The following is an 18,129-nucleotide window of genomic DNA, read 5'->3' as shown; positions in this document are numbered from 1 at the left end:
GTGGACTGCAATATTATTGTCAGCTGGATCTTCACCAACGATATGTTCTGGGGACCGCAGGAGATGCTGCTGTGATTTTATTGTTTCACTCTGTCGTGCGCGTCTGATGGCCCCATCCAAGGTGAGGTCCGGAATCATTTGCAGACTTAGTGATAGCTTAGGATCCGTGCACCCAACTACAATTCTATCACGAATTAATTCCTCGTGCAGGTCTCGAAAATTGCAGTTTTTAGCTAGTGTGTGGAGGTTAGTGATGAATGAATCAATGGACTCACCTTCCTCTTGACACCTTCGGTTGAATCTAGCCCGTTCATAAATTACGTTCGTATCACCCTTGAAATGGTCATTGAACTTTGCTACCACTATATTGAAGTTCTGGGCTTCCTCGGGTGCAAGTTTGAATGAATGTGGCAAAAATGTCTTCGGCTTTATCACCCATACAATATATTAGGGGGTCCACTTGACAAGCATTTGGTTTTTCGTCAAGGCTGGACACTGTCCGGTAACGGTTGAACCGTCGTATCCATTTTTCCCATGACTCGGGTTGGTCGAATGGAAAGGTCTCTGGTGGACTCACATGGCTATTCATACTGGGGGGTTATTATAGAACTTCACGTATTTCTTTTTCTTTTTTCTTCTTTTTTTTTCTCAACGGCTCTTAGGCTCGATATTTAGTATAACTCTTTCCCCATATTTTGCTCACATTTGTTAGTAAATCCCACTTCTGACACCATGTTATGTCAGGTTTCTATTATAACTATTATATTATTTCTAATAACAGGACAAGGATATGTGACCGTTCAGACCAACATGACCGACTGACCAAGTCTAGTTTATTCACGTTTACGTCCGAGAGTTTACATTATAAACATTGAACAAAGGGGGGACAACTCCCACCGATCCAAGGGACATAACATAGTTATCTTAAAACCTAGTTCATGAAAAGTTTTGGTTAGATTCTTTCTAAGCTTATCTAGGCTAATTCCGTTGTGATCGCGTGAGAAACAAAGGCCGTCGTCTCTATACAGGTTGAATTGGTCTGGAATTTTTTGTTTAGAGTCTCTAGTAGGAATAGGCCTATTAAGTCGCAGATATCTGCACTATCGTAAGCCCCCATAGCCACATCAAATGGGTCTTCTGGGTTTGATTTTTTTACCCAGGTTTTCCCTTCACAGAATAAGAGGGTTTGCCTAGCATGCATGACGGTTTCTAATTCTATATTGCTGATTTTTTTGTATTTTGATGCGATTTCAATGCTTTTTCTAGTGTGTCTTTTGTAATAGAGGGGTAAAAGTCTGTGACTTACTTAATCCTTTCTTTCTAATTTTTTTTTTCAAAAATACAGAGTTTAGAGTTTACAATAAAAGTCGGCAAAAAAGATTCTTTGATGACTAATTAATTGCTTGGTACTTGTACAGTCAAGACATTAAAAAATGAAAATATCGAAAAAAGTTTAAATTGTATGCATCCATTTTAGAACGAAGTTGTCCGGAAAAGATTTCACTTAATTTCATCAAGTAGTTTTTTGTTTTTTTTTTACAGCGGAAAAACATGTTTTTATGAGAGCGCGTTGAAGGCGGCCATTTTGGATTTATAAAAAATTTTGTTTGAATTTTAGAAATAAGAAAGGGAGATAACTCCAGTTAAAAGCGCTGACACCCCTTCCCATCTTTAATACTAGCTAAATCAATCATTTTGCTCGGTATCATAACAAATTGTTTTTTCGCTGTTAAAAAAAGCAAAAAAAACAAAACTACTTGATGAAATTAAGTGAAATTTTTTTTTTCAGAGAACTTCGTTCCATAACGTATACATACAATTAAAATTTTTTTCGATATTTTCATTTTTTAATGTCTTGACTAAACTGTACAAGTACCCTTTTTTTGTTTTTAAAGAGTTTGTATTATTTTAGAAAAGATTTTCAAAAGTGAAAACTTTAAAATTACATAATATACGATAAATAAATTTACATAATAAAATGACATAATATACGATAAATAAATTCTATTTCTTAGTATTTTCGAACTTTAGCATGGCTGAAAAAAATTGGGGGGGGGGGGGATTTGTCACCTCCCCGCCTCTTTAGCCGTCACGTGGTGCGGATCGGCGATCGCCCCACCCCGTCTTAGCTACGCCACTGTTTAGACTAGAATATTCACCGATCATGTGAGAGAGACGGCCACAAAGTGGGTGTTCAATTAAGTAGTACGTTATAATTAAAAACTGATATTTGACGATGAAGTCATATTCCCCCCCCCCCAATATTTTTTTTAATCTGAGAGTTAAATTTGCAATCGATGATATTAACGTGAAAAAAAAAAAAAATGTAAATTATGAAATTTAGAGAGATGGGGGCAATTTTCTAAACGTCCGCCACGTGCATGCTGCAAACAGTTACCATAATTGTTTTACGCAACAAAAAACAAAATACGTATCTTTCTGCCTTAGTAAATTGAAAAATATTTTTAATTCATTTTCACTTTTGTTTTTGTTACTTTAATCAATAACATAAAAAAAAATACCGCGCGTCTCGTGACTACAAAAAAAAAAAAAAAAAAACTGTTGAAAGAAAAAGAAAAGTTTTCAAACGACTCGAATAAGAAAATCGTCGTCGTTAAATGAAAAACAGACAAATAACTTTTTATCCCAACCGGTTTCAAACTCCATTTAAAAAACTATAACAACCCACATCCTCGAAAAGCTGACAAAATTTAAAGGTTGTTTAAGGTAAGGAAAATATTTAGGTATTTTTTTAAATGAGAGTACCCAGTGAAGTATAAACACCCTCAACCTCCCCATGTTAAGAACAGCTTTCGGAATAAACACCAACCTCGAAAGCCGTTCTTAACATAGGAATATTGGGGTGTTTAGGGTTTAAGTTGTAAAAAAACAAAAAAACAAATAAAGGCAAACGACAAAAAAACAAATAAAGATAAACGTTGAAAAACCCTGGCCAAATCATCGCTAAAAAATCGTCCGCACTTATAAAACTTAAAAATCGAATCGGAAACTCGAAAACAAAATGAAACGAATTTTATTACCAGAAAAGATGTATTTTTCCCCGTTATTATTTTAGTTAGAACGAATTACTATTTCGTTATCTTTCTTGCTAAAATGTTTTGTTATCCTTTTTCCTTCTTACTAAAATGAAATTTTAATTATTTAATTTTTTTCCATGCGTACCTGCTAATTATGTGTCATTTTTCTTTTTTTTTTCATGCGTACCTATTTTCCTGCACTTTAAAAAATGTTTCTGAAAAAAAAAAAATCCAATGCTGTGGTTTTTTGCTGTGCTGCTGCTTTAATTCCGAAAAATGTTTCATTTAAATTATTAATTTGTTTTTGAGCCTTTGAAGTTGCTTTAATTCGAAAAATGTTTCATTTAAATTATTTATTCGTTAATATATATATATATATATATATATATATATATATATATATATATATATATATATATATTATTTATACAAACAATGGCGTCTTTCGAGTCAGTCCAATGGCGGACATGAATGTTTGTATAAATAAAATTAATAAAATTAATATACCTGCTCTGTTCACTCATTGAGCACTATTTTGGTAGACACATGTTGTTTCATTGGATGTACTTCTAGAAAACTAAACTCTACTGGTTATATATATATACACGAGCAAACAGTTAATAAAATATGTTAAAAAACACTTTGAAATGAGTTAAAAACATATTTAATCTGAAAAGGAAACACTTATCTAGTGCTCGTATTATAAGCTCTATTTCCTATTTGGTTTTATCGAGCTTTTACTGAGATAACTTTATAAATATTAATTCTTTAATATTTATAATACACTTTAATTTTACCATCTTGGATCATTTTGGTAAATTTAATTGTAATTTTTATTTTATATATATATTATTTTATAAAAATCCAATGTTGCTTTCATTACAAAATTGTTTTATTAAAATTATATTTTCTTACACAGACTTTTAAATTGTGAGATTTTCTTTCACAAGATTTTTGCCCTCGGCAGAATGGAAGAAAACCAAACAGAAAATTACAACAAGCTCACCTTAAGACTTCAATGTAAAGTTTATTAAAGTAAAAAAGGTCCATGTTGCAAAAGATGCGTCATCTTCAGCTATCTGCCACTATGGGCTGGTAACATTCCCGACGAGAATAATAGTTCGTCTTCGATAAAGGGTGGGTAGAATTCCCTTTGACGAAAAACTGCGCAGGTTGGAGTTCAGGTGTCTTCCAAGATGGATACTGCTAGCTGGGCATCCACGAGGCGTCTTTCGAGTCAGTTCAATGGCGGACAAACCGGTCAAACTGTAGACCTTCATTTTGTCTTGACAGACATCAAATTGTTGCACAAGCGTACAAATATAATTCGCCCTACTTAAGAGCATTGGTAATTGCAATGATAATGATCTGCTGCACGTTTAGGCATTAAAACGTCACAAAGCAACAAAGTATTTTTTGCTGCTTCAATTCGAGTGAGAAATCCACGTGTGTCCAACTTTGCGTCTTTTTGGATTCTGGTCTGAAAAAGGAAATATTGGTGCCAAGAACATTCTCAGCAGTTAGTTATAACATGCAATTTGATTGGTTAAAATAATTATGTGGGCGGAGAAACCTTCCAAATGAAAAGCTTGCTTATTTCTGCAGAATTTCTTACACACTGCCAAGGAAAGGAAGAAAAAGTAATGGATAATCATTACTTTTTTAAACAAGATAATGATGTACTTTTAAAAAAACTGTCAATAAGTGACGGGTAAGAAATTTGTCCTGAGAGACTTAATATTAATACAAATAATAGCAATGAATTCAATGTGTGTGTCTGCTGCCAATTCAAAATTATAACAAGTCATTCTAGTCTAACTAGAGAAATTATCAATGATAAGAAAAAGTGACTTTAACTTGAGTTGGTGACCCCGATAATAGAATATAAAAATTTATTTTAAATCTTACAACTTTTAATCTTACAACTCGGACCCACCCACTCACCTACAGTGTCCCGCTGATCAAACCCAACACAATTATTGTATGAGTTGCAACACACCATAGGTGTTGTTCCATCATTAGCAATCCAACGTAAATTCTGCTATTGCAGATTCAGAATTGTGTTTTACCTCCAGGGGATAAATATTTTTTAAAGAATGAACTTGAACACACCCATCCTTCAAAACTGAAGCCGAGCAAACCTTATGGTCATTACCGACCAATAATTTTATTACCTTGTCCAAACCCCAGAAATATTGGGACTTATTCAAAGATTTGATAAGAACAATTTCACTCTACGAAACCTTCAGGAGGGGGGGGGGCACTCACCTTTGGTGGATCAATATAATATTTGCTGTTCCTAAGAACAATAGCCTCCTTGAAAGCATTTATTTTTTCTTCATCAAGAGAAGACAACTTTTTTGTTTCGTCAATACCAAGCTAATGTGGGATGTGGACTGTTGATGATGGTTGCCTGGGTGGTGTGTACTTTAGTTGGGCCATTTTATGGCGTAGTTCCTGAGTGAAAGGACTCACGGATGTGAGATCGGGAATAGTGTCCTCAAAATATTGGCCAGGTAGGGAGAGTGCCGTGCCAAAGACTTTTTCCGCTGGAGTACAACCTAAGTCTTCCTTAAGTGAGTTGCAGATTGACAAAAGAATTTATTTCGTGGTCAGGGAAGCCTTTAGTGTCCGGTGGAATCTTTCCACAAGGCCATTTGTGCAAGGATGATAAGCTGTTGTCTTGATGAATGAACTCCTGGAAGAGTAGAGATTGGGAAATATGGCAATCCACTCTTGAACTTTGCTACAATTTCAGCTGAGGTATCTTTGATGGGCACCTGGAGAAACGGTCGACCATGGTAAGGAGGTATTGATAATCTTGGGAGAGGTCCGACTATATCAATATGGATGTCGCTGAAGTGTGTGTCTGGGTTGCTGAATGTGCTTGGTGGGGATTTCGTGTGTCTGTGTACCTTGCATTTCTGGCACACAAGGCATGTTGATACCCAATCACGAATGTCAGTATTCATGTTAGGCCACACAAAATGATCAGCGATTAGTTTGACTGTAGCACGTTTGCTGGGGTGTGACAATCCATGAAGGTGGTCGAAGATTTGCCTTCTGAGTGCTGGAGGTATGTATGGTCTGGGATGGTCCAGTTTTGTATCACAGTATACACTTCTGTTGCTGAAAGGGTCTGGAAACTCTTTCAGTTGCAGGTATGTGTTAGCCAACACTCCTGGGAGGGTTGAATCAGATCACTGGGCCTCTGCAATTAGGTCTTGGCTGAGTAGGCTGTCTTCTAAGGTGTTGATGTTGGATCTGGACAAGGCATCTGCAACAGGGTTTTTATTTCCTTTGACATATTGGATATCAGAGGTGAACTGTGAGATGTATTCCAGATGTCTGATTTCACAGGCTGAATACCTGTCAGAGTTGTTTGACAGAGAGGTTTGTGGTCAAGACAGTGAAGTTCCGCCCTTCCAGTAGGTGTCCAAAGTGCCTGATGGTGAGATATATTGCCAGAAGTTATTTTGAGAAGGTACTGTATCTTGACTGAGCTGGTGATAGCTTTGCAGAGAAGAATGTGATGGGTTTGCGTTGGCCGCCACACTCTTGTTCTACCACTGCTCCCATTCCATTTTCTGAAGCATCTGTTGTGAGGTATATCTGCGTCCGTGTGTCCTCATTTAGAAGCACTAACTTGGTAAAGTTAGCTAGGGCAGCTTTTGCAGCTTTAAATGCCTTCTCCTGGTTGCCCTCCAGGGTGATGGCTTTGTTTTTTCTCTGGAGGAGATTCATCAGGGAGGTGAGGAGGTCTGAGCATCTGGGGATGAATTGTCGGTAAAAATTTACCATCTCCAAGAAACGACGCCGCTGCTTTACAGATGTAGGCATTGGAAAATCCTTGATGGCTTCTGTCTTAGTGGGAAGTGGGGTGATTCCCTGGGTATCTGTGTGGTGTCTGAGAAAATCTATGTGTTGGGTCCCAAATTCACATTTGTCAGGGTTGATTTGAAGATCATAATGTTTCAGGCGGCGAAACACTTCCTCTAGGTGTCTTTCGTAGGCATCTGCATCTTTGTTGGCCACTAAGATGTCATCTATGTATGTAAAGACATATGGCAAACCACGCAGAACTTTGTCCATCAATCTCTGGAATGTTTGAGCCACATTACGCAGTCCGAAGGGCATTTTTTAAAATTCAAACAGTCCAAACGGGGTTGTGACTGCTGTCTTTGGAATGTCCTCTGGAGCGACTGGGACTTGGTAGTACGCCTTCATCAGGTCTATTTTTGAGAAGGTACGGGCCCCCCTGCAAGCCCGAGGCAAAATCGTGAATATGTGGGAAGGGATACTGGTCAGGAACAGTGGATGCGTTGAGTTTCCGGTAGGCCACGCAGACTCTGAATTCCCTGTCGGATTTTGGTACCAGGTGGAGTGGTGAGGCATATGGACTGTCTGAAGGACAGATAATGTTGTCCGCTAGCATCTCAGATGCCTTCTTCAAATCAGCTCGTGTGGAGGGAGTCATCACAGCCGTGAGTATGCAGGTTGTCCAACAGTCTTGATATGGTGTTGTGTCTGATGTTTGCCAGCATCCGTAGGCTTAGTAGGTTGGGTAATATCCTTGTACCACCTCAGAATTCCTGCATAGAGTGGCTCATGATGTGTTGCCACACTAATCCTAATTGAGTTCAGATGTGATGGAGTCCCCATAATCTTGAGAGATGTTGTGTTGTCGAACAAGGTCCTCGTCTTGATGTGAACAGCTAAAGTGTAATAAGCCAAGAAATCAGTGCCAAGCAAGGGTGTTCTGACGTTTGCTACGGTGAACAACCACTTGAGGTCATGCCTGAGGTTGATATTGAGCGTTAATTCCTATTAATTTGACAGAACCATTTGCTGCTTGAAGTTGAAATGGGGTGGGTTTCAAGGTGGATTTGTTGGCGGGTGGTATTACGCTGATGGCTGTGCCTGTGTTAACTAGGAATTTTAGGCTATTGTTTTGGTCCCACATATAAAAAAGATGGTACTTGTGCATTTAACGAACCAGACGTAACTCTGCTCGGCTTTGTCCGGCGCATGACATCAACAGCCGGATAAAACCGAGCATTGCCGATAAAATAAAAACAACGCTACAAAATAACTGTAAAATGAAATTGTAAATGTAGAAACATCCAAAAATAAATAAATAAAAAGCAAAAACCTACCTTTCATTTATGTTTTTTTTTATTAGTGTTTGAAATTGTTTTCTGTTTGCAAAATAAATACATATAAAACATTTTTTATCACAGATAATAGTTAGTACTTATTTTTTTTTTAATGAAACGTTTTTTTTTCAACTATTTCTATTTCAAAAATTGATATTTGTAGGATATTTTTTTTAAACAAATAATAGTTAGTAATTGTTCTTTTATGGAATTTTTTTTTTTTCCAACTATTTACGTCAAAATAAGGAAAAAATCGTAAGGAAAAGGAAAGGAACAAAACTTTTTTATTCAAACCAGGATTTTTTTTTTTTTTGTTTTGCCAGGAACAAGGAAGTTTTTTTTTAAACCAGAATCCCTGCGATATTTTTTTTTTTTTGCCAGGAACATATTTTCTCAGGAGGATTTATTTTCCTCAGATTTTGGAGGGCATCAGACGATAAAGTCGACGGAGATGAGATAGCGAATGTAATAGGAAGTTCCTTACCAGCCAGGTAGCTTTCAGCGATGTGGGTTAATATGGAGTCAAACGGCTGTCTACCAAACTTTTGTCTCCATATAAACTCTAAACGATGTATCCAAAAGCTCTCGGTTGGTTCCGCATTCTTGTTTATTGCGCTGCTTTGCTTTCTTCCACATCCACTCCACATGATTTGTTGTTGCCTGTGTTACGACGGGATCTACAAAATTAAGGCTGTGTGGTTCACCGTTAAATGGTGATATCCCTCCTCTCCTCCCACTTTCCTGTAAGCCTTCCAACAGTCTGATACGACCATGGTCCCAAGCAGAATGTATTTTCTTATTAGTGGAAGGAGGGTTTCAGCATTTCTATTTGGTACGTTAACCAAAAACCCTCCCCCTCTTTTTTGTCGGGGAAGGCGTATCCACCAAAGACCCAGACCGGTGTTAGACGTCTGCCAACATTGTGTTTCTGGCGGTTGAAGAAGACAAACTCATTGATTTCGACCATATGGCCTGGGCCTCATATCTGCCGGGAATTCCTTAGAAAGTAATCCCGGCATATATCTCACAGGAAATTCTTCCAGTCCATAATTGTGTGGTGTGACCGCAACCAACATTCGTGCTGGAGATTCCTAGTCAACGCCATCTTGAACGCCCATATCGAAATTCTCGTCTGCTGCTCGACGCACGCACGTCAAGTTGAAACTAAGTGTGCAGCATTTTGATTGGCTGATGACCATGTTTCGTCAGACAGCAGCAAAACCTGAGCTGTTGACGTCATACGCCGGACAAAGCCGAGCAAATGCTGAGTTACGTCTGGTTCGCTAAATGCACAAGTACCAAAAAGACGACTGTGATTTTGTACCAACAGGGGTTGTCGCCACTGCCTGCTGGTTCATTCGTTTTCCTGGGTCTTCTGGTGTCTGCAGGGGGGTTGGCACTTGTGGGCTTGGTCACCGAAGTTTTGATGGTACCAGCATTCGTCTGGGTTATTATTTTGTCCCCGACTTGAGCTGTGGGTTCCGCTGCAATTCCGGTAATGTGGTGTTGGGCTTTGATTCCAGGTATTTGGTGCAGGGCTTCGTCGCTTCTGGAGTAGGGAGAATTTCAGGTCTTAGAACTTGGCTCTTAACTGAGCTATTGCCTTGTCAAAGCCTTGAGTGGGGTTTTAAGGGAGAGTTTCAACTTGGTGGACCCTTTGGTGGGCCTGGGAGTAAATTTTGTTGGCAGAATCGGCCACAATATCCAGGATTGTGTCTACTGGCACCAGAGCCAGAACTTGAGTAATGTTCGATGGTGACCGATCCATCCATAGGCCTCGAAGGATGGGTTCGGCCATGGTGTGATTTCCGAGGCAACTTTTCATGAGACGCAGGAGTTGGGATGATGTTCTGTCGCCCAGAGACACATTAGAGAATAGATCTCTAATAAGGTCCTCATCCGAATGTCTCATACGCTTGAGAATGGCTTCTTTAAAGTGGGTGTATGGGAGCTGGTCTGATGTGTTGAGGAAGATTTCTTCCACTTCTTCCACTACTGTCGCAGGAAGGGCTTGTACACTAAGGCGAATTTGGTGTCTTGGCGTGTGACTTTCCTGGCTGCAAATATCGCCTCAAATTGGATGAACTAACTCCTAGTTTTGACCGCATTGTACGGTGGGAGCTGTACGAAAGGAACTGATGAGTTGATCTCGGGTTCATCTGTATTTTCAGCCATCTTCTCTGCCAGCAAGTATCACATTGGGATCACCACTTGTTGCGGGGCCGATCGTCTGGGGACAATTGACCCAACAACTAACAAGGTAGGCACAAGCAAAAAGTAAACAGCTAAAAGGCAAAGAAGAATCACAGACACAGGTTGTTTGGTTAAAGACGAGGGTCCACCTTTTATTTGCAAAAAACTTATTAGCCCTGATAGTGGAGCAGATTACCCAAACAATCGTTCATTTGATGATACAAGCATGAAATTTGGCATAAATATTCGCTGGATAGTAGATTTTAAGAAAAAAGTGCTGGCCACCTGAAATTCCAATATGGCGGCCATTTTTCAAGATGGCCGCCATAGGAGTCCAAATTTTGAAAAATTTCAGCATATTATTGTATAATACAGTGCGTTTATCGAGCTTAAGTTGGTTTTGTTGTCATAATATTACTCACTTTAAGCTCGTTCAGTGTTCTAGTGTTCCTGTAGAAGCTTGACAAGGGCAACTGCAAAGTTTAGTACAATGCAACCCAGTCTTTTTACATTTGCACCTTCCACCACAGTCAGTCTTTCATCCACATTTTGTCAGTTCACTGCAGCATTTTGAAATCGGTTCCAGTGAAGTCCACACAATTTTCCAAGAGTCATTTTCTTTTGACCATCCCCACTTTGAAGGACACTGAAGTTCTGGATCACGTATGACACTTTGTCCCCAAACATGACCTGCTTGATAGGCAGCTCTTTTGGCATGTTCCTTGAGTGCATTTTGAGTTGGTGGGATTAAGTCATATGACCTTTGTTTCCGTGCAAAGTGGTCAAGTCTTGCGTCATCTAATGATGAGGTTGCACTGGACCTATCATACATGAGAATTACATATTTCTCCAATACTTGTAGATCAGACTCCTCAATTTCAGATGGGCTGAGACTGAGTTTTGCAAATGTGGCTGAGACTTCATTAAATACATTCCATGTCTGCAAGGCTGTCTTTTTTCCCTTGCCATTGAAAGAAGATACAACATCACACCCTGTGAAGGCATGAAAGAACAACATTCCCTTGGATTTCTCTGGTCCTAGATTGGACACAAGGTCATGTAAAGGAATCCACCTGGTGTGTTCCCCCTTGCCGAATCTCACCCACATTTCCTGAAGACCAATTGCTGTGAGAGAAGGCATCATCGATATTACTACAATGTCTGTGTCATTTGCATCAACCAGTACAGACTTGTAGCCCTCCTTAGCTGGATGCCAAGCATGCAAGAATATCCGTGTGTCGGCCTCCTCATGCATGGACTTGCCCTTGGAGAATTTCCACAAGATCTGACTTGGTACTTGGACGTAGGTTACCATTCTTGCTGAGAGAGGGGGGAAACGACTGGTTCTCATGCTTGAAAAATTCCTGTAGATCACAACCTCTAGTTTGGCAAGAGATGAAAAGGCGGGAAAACAGGTGGCAATTCTCCTTTAGCAGTTTCTTCTCAGATTGTTTGCTTTGGCCAGTCCCCGTTTTGAAGAAATCTATGCTGTTCTTCTTGATGGACTGGTAGAAATATTGACCATCGTTAAGTTTATCCATAAACGTTTTGAACTGTTCTTTCCCCTTCTGAAGATGTGTAGCAACACGTTCAGCCGCAGATGATTCTGCTATGTCCTTTGTGTCAAGGGTCAGCAAATCTCCTGTCACCTCAGTGAATGGATTGCCCATTTCCTCTAGGACCATGGTGAGCCTTTGAACCTTCTCAAGGAATGTCTTCTGAGCTGCAGGTGACTGTTCATGGTGACGAGTGTCACTCTTCACATCCTTACTCCCTGATGCTGTTTCATAGTCGGCCACCAACTTCCTTATTTCTGGCCCAGCCACCCCACCATCCATCTTCGAAGAGCTGCTGGATCTTCTGTCAGCCCAATAGCTCCACCATCTCCTTTGATGCTAGCATTATTTTGTTCGTGGGCTTGGTCAATGGCGACTGATAAGAAATGCCTGTCAGATTTGTGAACTACAAAGTTTCCATTTTGGAATTATTGTGCAACCTCTGGGTGTTGCCTCTCTAAGCTCATCATATCTTGAAGATGAACTGGAAGCCATCGTGCGAAATTAACACTGTTGTTTGCGAAGAAATAGGGTATCAGTTCTGCCAGAGATTCACGATACAATGCGAAATTTCCCTCTCTGAAAGCACGTATCAGTGTCAGAATGGTCAGCTCCATGTTCAGAATCAAGAACCAAAACTGAAACAGAGGACTCTCTTTACTGCGGAAGCCACACCACTCTTCAAAGGTGACAGTTTTCTCATCACTGTCTTCCTGTTCAACAAGATATGCACTGTAACCTTTCTTCAAGAGCATGAATAAACTGCTTGCTGTAACCTGATGAGCTTGGCGAGTCTTTGTAACATTTGTAGCTGATAGAAATGAATCTGCAGAGCCTGAAGATGCTATTTCTGCCTCAACAAGTGCACCAGTCCATCCGCTGCCCTCTAACATTGACCCTATTGATTTAAAGGCTGTCATTTCAATATGTAGTCCACCAAACATTATTACAAACTTGTCCTCCCCATATATGTCTGGCCAATGCCACTGTATCTGTTTCGCCAGTGCATAGAGTGGCTGGTCTGCTGTTATAACGGGTGTTTGTCCTGGGTTGAGGAACGACAGAGTTTCCTTGATTTTGTCCATAGCATGCTTTATGGTGGCAACACTGTGTGCTTGATCTCGCAGAAGGGGCAGCAAAGCATTTATACTAGTCACAAATTCTGCTCTTTGGTTGCTTGCATGATGGGCAGACCATGTTACATTTGGTGAACCATCTACATCAGTGGTATTATGGACCTTTTCCAACCATTCATTTTCAAGCTTGACCTCCTCTTGGAAAAGACTGGGATCTGGAAGTGAAAAGTCATCACGGATGCTTGGTTCTGGATTCTTCTTACGGAAGAAGGCTGGTGGAATATTTGTATATGACTCTGGAAGATCCGGGACCTTCTTCGTCCGACCTTCTGCAACATTGGCCAAGATGCGTGCTTCTCCTACATTATCTGAACTTGGGTGCTGGAACATTGAAATACTTGTACCATGGAAAGATGTGCTTGATGTTGTTGCTGTTGGGTTGTGATCTATGTTATCTACAGCAGATGTTGTGAACAGCCCTTTCCTCAAATTTGGTGGACACACGACATCATCTTCCACATATTGCTTTACAACAGTCTCACCCAACTGTCCTGATATTTCCAAAACTCTGTCATAAGATATGCTTATTCCATTCTCATGCAGCTTGTCGATCAGTTGTCTCTTTCTTGTCTTTGCAAAAACTTTCATTCCAACATAAACAGCAAATGGTGTTTCACGGTCTTTGGCATATCTTTGAGATTTCGAACCTTCCCTGTACTTTGAGTAACAGTTGAACTGCAGTAGTTGAGCAGTGGCCACATCTGACTGCACAATACCATGATTCAGATGGGACCTTATGTCCACCCCATGCTCAATACTGCAAACAAACTGCAGAAGTGCCTGGGGAACAGCTTCCTCTCCAAACCCTTCTTGAAATGCCTGGCTGAATTTTGTCTTGTGAGCCAGCATCTCTTTCCGGATGATATCAGCAGCTTTAGCCAGATGAATGGCTTCACTGTACTTGCTAGCATCAGATAGAATGGTGCTTACATTTTTTCTGAATGCAAGAAGGACATCTCGCCCTTTCTTATGTGCTTCAAGCTCAGGGATCCTAGAGAGTAACTGCTCTTTTAATCTGGTAGAATTGACCTCTGGGGATTCCACACCTAGTTGTTGCAGCCGACGCTTGTAAAGTGAGGCTAGATCAGCAAGTCGAAATATCACTGGTGTTGTTTCTGTACCGGTAACTATGCTATCCATGATGTAGATCACAAACTCTGAAAATGCTAGGGGGTAAACGTCTTTCCCTTGACTGCTGTCATTCTCCTCTTGCTTCATGACATTAAGATGTGCTCGCTCTGAGTTGTATAACTGTGCCAAGCATCGAGGGTGATACTTCAGCTCTTAGGCAACAACATCACCAGCACTTAACTTTGCTAGGAGCTTTCCATTGTTTGGGGTCCGGGCACACTGATTAAGCCTTTCATTCAGTTGCATGGTCATTGCCTGTCTTAAATTTGATATTTCATCCTCTTCTTCACATAAGAAGCACTGTACCTCTGGAGGGTCTGAGGTCCTTTGTCTCTTCTCACGGTTCTCTTCTGTGCCTGATGTACTGGGGATTATTTTCCTTTTCTGTCCTCTTGACAGCTTTGTGTTATTGAACAATAGTCGGCAGCTTTGGTGATATTTTGCTTTATTTCGTATCAGTGTGGCTTCTATGCCTTCTCCTTCATCTAACCGTGCTGGATTAAAGGGTATTGGCATATCATTAAGGGCATAAAACAAAGGCACATTTTTTGCAATTTTCGCATATCCAGCATAGTCCTGTTTCCTCTGGAATGAGCTAAGAGGTGAAATTAGAGTTTCATCTCTTTTGTCAACCTGACAAAGGCAACATTTACTCCAGTCAGTTTGCTGTCTAGTTTTGGCATCCATCGTAAGAGTCGTTCAAGTGGTGTAGGCCGAGGGTTTATCCTTTTACCACCTTACCACCTTTGCTCACTTTGATGTATGGGATACAGTTAGGTTCATGGTGCTGCCCTACACCTAACCCGATCGTTCATCCAATATCATTTAAATCCTGGATAACAATAAAGCCCCTGTCATCCTTGGCTCGGCTCTCCCGCGCTGGCACATCCTGTCAATCCAGGTGCGGCTATCCAACCTTAGGGGCTAGCTAGATAGCATTTGGGATACTAAACTGGAGTTTAGCTGATATTGAACCCCATGCTGAGTTCCACAGCAGTGTCTGTCACCAGTGTGCCCTGGTAGTGAGCGACATACACTCTCGTCATAATATTCTGCAAAATTCTCTTTCTGTGGAAAAAACTGTGGTACTTAATTTGATCCTCGTGAGATGTGCCGCCTTGGTCACAATTTCTCAATGGGTTGATTCAGGGGCTTGTATGGAGTGAGCAAGGTAACGGAATTAAGAACACCTGATTTCTTCAGGATGGCTAGCATGGTTTGTAAGCCTTTTTGGGGCATTTTATAGGCAAAAACAGGTTATCCACTTTGTCATCCTTGCATTAGCAGTCCTTTTTAGGCATAAAAGTTGGAAAAAATGAACGTTTATGGAAATTTGTGGTTTGCTGGCGGCCATCTTGAAAAAAATGGTCGCCATATTGGAATTTTTGATGGCCAGCACTTTTTTCTGAAAAAGTAACTTACAGAGACTATTGATGCCAAATTTCATGCTTGTATCCCCAAATGAACGATTCTGGCAAAAAATCACATTAAGCTGCTCCACTATGATAAGGGCTGGTTGTTTAGCTGTTTGAATTGCTGCTCCTTCGGCTGGTGAATTTGGTCGATGTGACTGGTAGCATCAGTCGTCCCTTCGGGAGTCTCCCCAGCCAAGCTGCTTGACTCGGCTAAAACGAGCTGTATTCATTTGGCCAGTGTGATGTTAGTGGTGTCGTTTCCAATAAGACAAACAAATGACTAATTAATTCCAGAACAAAATTTATGCAATCAAAAGTAGCTTGGGAGTTTATTGATTCCATTTAAATTAATTTGTTTTATTGGCGTTTTGTTGATATATTTGAATTCCGATGTGCGTAGCGAAGTCGATGAAAAGAGAAAGGGAAGGTGAATGTATTCACTGAACCCGGATATTGTTCATACATTAGCTCGCGTTAGCTAATCGCGTCCTTTGTTTAAGGTAAGGGAAAGGCGAAGAGAACAGCGGGGGCGAAGAAAGAAAGAAAAATGGAGGCAGTGATTTTGAAACTGCAGCAATTTCGCCACCTTCAGTAATGTTTTCTTATAGTTAAGTAACTTATATTGTGGAGGAATCTTGAGCAGACATTTGAAATAACAAGAAAGTTAAAAAAAAATGTGGTTCTTTTTTTATTTTACATAGTTTTTAATGCTTTTTTAAAATTAATTTTTCACAAGCAGCTTACAAAAACATACTTATTTTTCGTTCTTTTTTGGGGGGAGATATTCAATTGTAGAACTTGTGTAGTTTAAAAGGTGCTTCTGCAGTTTAATCAACTGTTTTTCGGTAAGTAACACACTGACATTTATTATATTTATATCTTTCATTTTCAGTAAAAAAGAATTAATAAAAGTGCAGGGGATTGGTCGATATTAACCAATGCCTGGTATCACAGCCGATGCGTGAGCATAGGTAAATATCTCCCAACCCGAAATAACCCCCCGCCCCCCCCCCAAAAAAAATAAAAGGTGTCAGTAATATGAAAACCAATTTCAATATTTGATATAGAAATTTATTAAAGGGAGCATCACTTTTTTATGTGTGCATTTGTACTTTGTCACAGCACAATGGTAAAGTTTGTTTTTGATTTAAGAATTAAATGAGAAAGTTTTCTGGATGGAATGTAGGAAATTATTCAGTCATCATACAAGCCCTATTTTGTCTTCTAACATCGTAGGAAAGGTGACAAGGAGTTATCTAGAATAGGTTGTTCAATATCTCTAAGATGGAAGTTCTGCTTTATAGGCCTGGTCAATTTAAGGGGAGGTTGCTAGCAGAGAGATGAGGCTGAGGAAACCATCAAAGAGTTTAGAGAAATGTATTAAGTAGGTTGGACTATTTTGATCATTTCTAAGATTGATTAGATACCTCTTGTTGGGCTGATTGACATAGAAGTTAGAGAGGTATCTTAAGTATGTCTGGCTAATGTAAATGTCACTGGAGGGTATACTAACAGCATCTCATCAAGTTTTATCAACAGGAATACGTCTCCAGATGCTAGAATCGCAACTGGACAAGTCTGGTCAGGAAGACATCAACAGAAGCTAATTCAGCAGCTGGGTAACTCTAATCAAGATGTTACCAGAGGATAGGAAGGCAACTGGGCATATCTGGTTAGAAAGACATAAGCAGAGGCTGAATTAGCAGCTTGTAAGGTTTAGCCAAAAGGCAAAGGTTGGATTTGTAGGAGGATGTCAGAGAAAGCTGGAACAGAAAGAGGTTCTAGGATGTTTGGAATGCGAGTAGTTGTTACTAAAAGATTGCCCTGAATGCGATAAACCTGCCCGAAGATAAGTTTATCGCATAAGGTGGATGGCTGCTCCTACTTCTAGACTAAATAACTATAGAAAGCAACTCATAGCAAGACATAACACTCTATTGAATCGACAGGTAAAACTTTTTTGGCAAAAAATCTTTTATAGGACATAGCAATTGACAACTATGGTAAAACTAGATATCCGTATTCAAATAAATTAATTAGAAATTTCGATTCATAAAAACAACAGCTTATAAATATTTTTTTAAACAAGATCTGGTTAAAAAAATAAAACGAAAAACTGTTCATCAATATTAAATAAAAAAGCCAGTTCATTAACATATTTCTATTAGAAAAGTTATCATTTTGTTATAAAAGTTCAAATAAAGAATCTTTGAATAAAACTTCTATTTTTATATTTGCCTAAAAAAGATATATTTTATACACTTTTGATCATCCATAACTAAACATTTTTCTGACGTTACTTCCGCCAAATGGCTTTGTAAACACAGGGATGCGGAAGGAAAATGACACCTATTTCTCCCCATTTGTTAATGTATTTCTCTCCATTTATTTATTTCTCTGCATTTATTTATTTATTTATTTTCCTCCATTTAATTCTATATTTCTCGCCATTTAATTATATATTTCTCTCTATTTATTTATATATTTCTCTCCATTTAATTATA

The 18,129-nt window shown here is 39.4% G+C and overlaps 1 protein-coding gene across 9 annotated transcripts in view; it reads left to right on the top strand.

Moving 5' to 3' along the window:
• The first annotated feature begins 2,100 nt into the window (after positions 1–2,100).
• Positions 2,101–18,129, top strand: part of LOC145254893 (sodium-independent sulfate anion transporter-like) — a 635,989-nt gene continuing 619,960 nt past the window's right edge. For 2 of the 9 annotated variants that reach the window (XM_080113812.1, XM_080113813.1), the window contains exon 1: positions 2,101–2,727. The gene's annotated coding sequence lies outside the window, so the exon portion shown is untranslated. The remainder of the gene's footprint in view (positions 2,728–18,129) is intronic. The other 7 variants (XM_080113811.1, XM_080113818.1, XM_080113816.1 and 4 more) reach the window with 5 other exon arrangements.

Source organism: Euprymna scolopes, chromosome 30, assembly GCF_053919585.1.
Source record: "Euprymna scolopes isolate OS-2025 chromosome 30, ASM5391958v1, whole genome shotgun sequence".
NCBI lineage: Eukaryota > Metazoa > Mollusca > Cephalopoda > Sepiida > Sepiolidae > Euprymna > Euprymna scolopes.
This window is presented reverse-complemented; position numbering and strand designations above follow the sequence as displayed.